Source organism: Belonocnema kinseyi, chromosome 7, assembly GCF_010883055.1.
Source record: "Belonocnema kinseyi isolate 2016_QV_RU_SX_M_011 chromosome 7, B_treatae_v1, whole genome shotgun sequence".
Taxonomy (NCBI): domain Eukaryota; kingdom Metazoa; phylum Arthropoda; class Insecta; order Hymenoptera; family Cynipidae; genus Belonocnema; species Belonocnema kinseyi.
The window spans coordinates 92,863,213-92,868,134 of record NC_046663.1 but is presented as its reverse complement, the minus strand read 5'-3'; the positions used below and the strand labels follow the sequence as shown (position 1 = coordinate 92,868,134).

The 4,922-nt window shown below is 28.2% G+C and overlaps 1 protein-coding gene across 1 annotated transcript in view; it reads right to left on the bottom strand.

The window, feature by feature from the left end:
* LOC117175927 (UNC93-like protein) overlaps positions 1–4,922 on the bottom strand; it is a 203,914-nt gene that overhangs the window by 95,712 nt on the left and 103,280 nt on the right. The gene's annotated exons all lie outside the window — the stretch shown is intronic.

The window sequence follows — 4,922 nt, the reverse complement described above, 5'->3', positions numbered from 1 at the left end:
TGGAATTATACTTATTGACTACTTGGAAAAGGGTAAAACAATCACTGGTGAATATTATGCATCATTATTAGAGCAGCTGAAAGAAGAAATTTAAAAAAAATAACCACACGACAACGCCCGAGTTCACACATGCTTCGTTTCAATAGCTAAAATTGAAGAACTAAAATTCGAATTGGACGAACACCCACCGTATTCACCAGATTTAGCCCCCAGTGACTTTTTCTTATTTCCCAACTTGAAAAAATGGCTCGGTGGACAGAGATTTCCAGACAACGAAGACGTCATTGCCTCTGTAAGTGCTTATTTTGAGGAACTTCCGAAAACGCACTTTTCTGAAGGATTAAAAAAACTTGAAAAGCTATTGACCAAGTGTATAGAGCTCCAAGGAGATTATGTTGAAAAATAAAAAAAAAATTACCCAAAAAAAATTGTTTTTATACTTCATTCTAAGGACTTATTGAACTACCCTCGTAATATGGTTACCATCAATGCAAGAAACTTCTTTTTTTTATAATGTTAATCTAATACACATCTAGAATATTTTTGATTAAAAATAGCGGAAGTCTGAAGCTTTGAAGGTGCCAAGGATAGAACAGCAAATTAAACAATTAAAGTGACTAATTTCACTCTAGGAATTCAAAATTAATAATTTATTTTATACTATTTTTTACTAATTTTCATATATGAAATTTTCATATATCAAAACTATAACTCTTAAGATCACCTCATACCATTAATATAAATATTAAATATTTACAAGTAATTAGCTCTCAATCAGAAATTTATAATTTTGTTTACTCATTCTGTGCATCATTCCACAGCTTAGCGAAAGTCGCTTGAAATCTTCAACACTCGAAAAAAATCACTCACAATTTTTATTACAATCAATTAATCCCACATATGTCCATGAATATTCATATTTGCATTTAGTTAGTACATATATAGAGCGCCACAAATGCAATGGAGAGCGAAGTATAACAAAATCAGGAATAGTTTTTTCTGGATATCAAATACGTTTCTCTTACACAATTCAGTAATATGAGTGCAGGTCACAGAAATAGATCTATTCGAATTACTCGCTATATATCATTTTTATTATTTTAAAGGAAATAAATTACTGATTGAAATTCACTGAAAGAAAATAGACGATGTACATTTCAGAATAGACCCTAGAATAACTAATAGTTTGACTGTCTCAAACCGAAAAAATCAAGTGCTTTCCGCGTGATATCATCGTAAACTTTCAACTTTACGAAGAGCTAATAAACTTTTTACATCTGGAAATATATCGCAGTATCTATATCTTTATTTTATTGTTTTCTATGTGCAATATCACCGCCTCCTTCTGCCTTTGGTCTTACCTATTTGGCAACAATACGAGTCGAGCTGTTTAAAAGTTTGTCCTCTATATATACTCTCAACTCACTTGTCCTCGTAATTTATTGAAGGGTAAAAATTATCTCTAAAGTTTCATCTCGAGTACTCTCATTTCTTAAGGGATACAAAAGTTTCTAAAAAATGTTTTTTGAACATTAGCTTCGAAGTTTTGTGGAAGCTTTCAACTTCTGAGTGTATAATTTTGTAATAAGAATATTTTCAAATTTCCATAGTGTTTTTATTTTTGGATAGAGAAGAAATTGTTTTTATGTGTACTTTCAAGTAGAAAAGGAATTGAACAAATAATGGCTCAAGGATATAAAAAGAACTATCGGATGTGAAATGTTCTTAAATTAACGTCTGGGAAAATAATTGGGATTCATAACATAAATCATCCCAGAGATATTTTTGATCTAAAGTTGGACAAAAATGCTGTAAAAATTTTTTAAACTACAGTTATACGGAAAAAGTGGAATTTTCAAATTAAAAAAATAATTTTTATAAAAAAATGCATTTCTGATAAACAAGTTAAATTTTAAGCCAAGGGCGTGAATCTTGTAAAAATATTAATTTTTAACAAACTAGTTCAACTTTTAACCATGAAGTTCAATTTTTAACTAAAAAAGCTGAATTCTAAACTAGATAGTTCAATCTTCATTCAAAAAGATGAATTTTGCAGCAAGAAGATTAATTTTCTTCCAAAAAGCACGAATTTTAAACAAAATATGTTACATCAATACTCAACAAAACCAAGAAGTTGCATTTTTAAATAAAAAGGGTGATTTTTCGAAAAAGAAGATTAATTTTCAACCAAAAAAGGATGGATTTTTAATAAAATACATGAATTTTCAACGAGGAAAAATCAATTTTTAATGAAAAATATCAATTTTCTGCGTAAAGTGGAATATTTATACTGTTAGTTGGAATGGAAGCTTCTAATATGTCCGCTAAGGGTCTACCTATAGTTTAAGGTGGGTTCCGAACCACCAAGAGCAACAGCTGTATGTACTTAGAGAAAGAAGCTTTTTCTCTAGAGGTACCGGTCCCGTGACTCTCCACACTGAAAATTTTTTGGGCGAGCTGCCAGTGTTTACCGCATGGGCCGCCCAGGCTCTTTCAGAGTGCGAGGCGGAAATTGAACTTGCAAGTCGGCGCACAGTTTTTTAAAATTTGTTTTTGGACAAAATTAAAAAACTCGCAATTGAAAAATGATAGAGACACGAACCCATATATTTTTTTAAAACTAAGTATGTTTTCTGATAGCATGAACTGTTTTTTTTCCTCCGTTAAAATAAAAAGGTTAAATTTTAAGCGAAAAAGGTAAATCTTGAAAAAATAATTTTTAACAATCTAGTTCAGCAATCTAGCAAGAATTTTCAACTAAAAAAGATTATTGTTGAACCATATAGTTTAACTCTAAACCCAACAAATGAACTTTCCAAAAAGAAGATTTATTTTCTACCAAAAAACTCGAATTTTCAACCAAATTACTTTGCATTAATATTCAACGAATTTTAAAGTCAACAGGATGAATTATTTGCAAAACGGTTGATTTTTTCACCTAAAAATATGGTTTTTAAACAAAAAAGTTAATTTTCTATAAAAAAGTTAAATTTTTATAAACATTTTGTCATTTTTCAATCATATAGTTAAATTTAAACAAAAAATATAAATTTTTAACAAAAAAGTTCATTTTCAACCGAGTTGTTTAATGTTCGACCAAATTGTTCAATCCTCAACCAACTAGATTAATTTTAAATCAAACGGTTGCATTTTTAACTAACAAGGCTTAATTTTTAACCACGAAGATTACTATTCTAACAAAAAAGTCGAATTTTTTAGAAAATATATGAGTTTTCAACTAGAAAAGATCAATTTTCAATAAAAAAAACATCAAGTTTCAATCAAAAATATAAATTATCAACCAAAAGTAAAATAGTGACAGTGTTACTTCAAAAATATATTTTCACCATAAAAAAAAACGAATTTACAACTTAAAAAGGATAATATTCTAATAAAACATGGAAAATTGACATGTTAAGATAAAGAAAAATTAACTGTTATAAGAAAAAAAAAGATTTTAAAGAAAAAAGCAACATTTTAAACCAGAGGTAAATATTCGAAAAATATGAAGTTTTAACGGAATAAGTTGAATCAATTTTCAACAAAATTGTTGGACTTTGAAGTCAAAAGTTGAAATCATTCTCAAAATGGTTATATTTTGAACTTAAAATATAATTTTTTAACAAAAAAGTTAATTTTCTACAAAAAAGTTTATATTTAAACCAAAATTATGAATGTTTAACAAAAAAAATTAATTTTTCAAAACTAGATTTATTTAACCTAAACAGTTGTATTTGTTATGAAAAAGGATTAATTTTCAAAAAAAAAGAAAATTAATGTTTATAAAAAAATGCGAATTTGTAAAAAAACATATACAATATCAAGAATGGAGTTGTTATACATTGATAGTTACAAAAATTAATTAAAAAAAAAATAGAATTTTCAAAACAAAATCATTTACAGATTCAAAAAAAGATATAAATTTTCATCTAAAATGATGAATCTTAAGAAAATGAATTGTCAATAGAAGAGTTGACCTAAAACATGATTTTTTAACCCAGAAGATTTGTTTCCTAAAAATAGAATTTTTATATTTTCAAATAAGGTAGTTTTTAGCTAACATGTTAATATTTAAATTAGATTAACTATCCGAAAAATAAAAAAGGTGTTATAGGTAATTTGAAAATTAAAGCTTGTTTCTGCATAATACAGGTCCATTTCTTTGGCAAAAATGAGCACTTGATACAATCTTATGATCGCCTTTTTCTTCCTCATAGATGAAGCTTTGTATTAGCGACAAGTTTGAAAATTTTTAAATTTATTTAATAAATCGTTTGTCAATTTAAAATTAAAAGTTAGTGCATGAATAGAAGAGACTGTTTGATCATAAATTTCTTAATTAAATAATTCTGACGATTTTTGTAAAATGTAATAAAGCTAGCAAAGGGATAAGGTGCGATAGAACTTCTCCCTTTCCTTTTTCAGCTGGAAAGATTCCCATTTCAAACACAAAATTCGATTTGTCTAATTTGTCATTGTATTTTAACATTTTGTGTATTATTTTGTAGTTTTTGTAAATTTCTACTTTTAAATTGATCAAAATGAAAACTTAGCGTGCTTATTATTTAAAAAATCACTAATGCTTCCTCTGTGAAATGTAAAAAGGAATCTGACGAGGGAATCGGTTCAATTCCGAACCGTTATTGTACATTTCTGAATAAATAGTCTGTGAGTAGTCGAAAATATAAAGTTATTCCTTATAAATTCCAATTTAAGAATAATTGTTTATCGAGAAAAAGAATTGCATTAACAGATAATTAGATATAGAATGTATTTAATAGTGGGACGATGGTCGTGGGGGCTAAAGCGTAGGCTTTGGACCCCACTCCTTCGGCTTGCGGGTTCGATTCCCGCCTCGCACTCTGGAAGAGTCTCGGTGGCCCATGCGGTGAACACTAGCCTAGCAAGGGAGTTGTTCATCT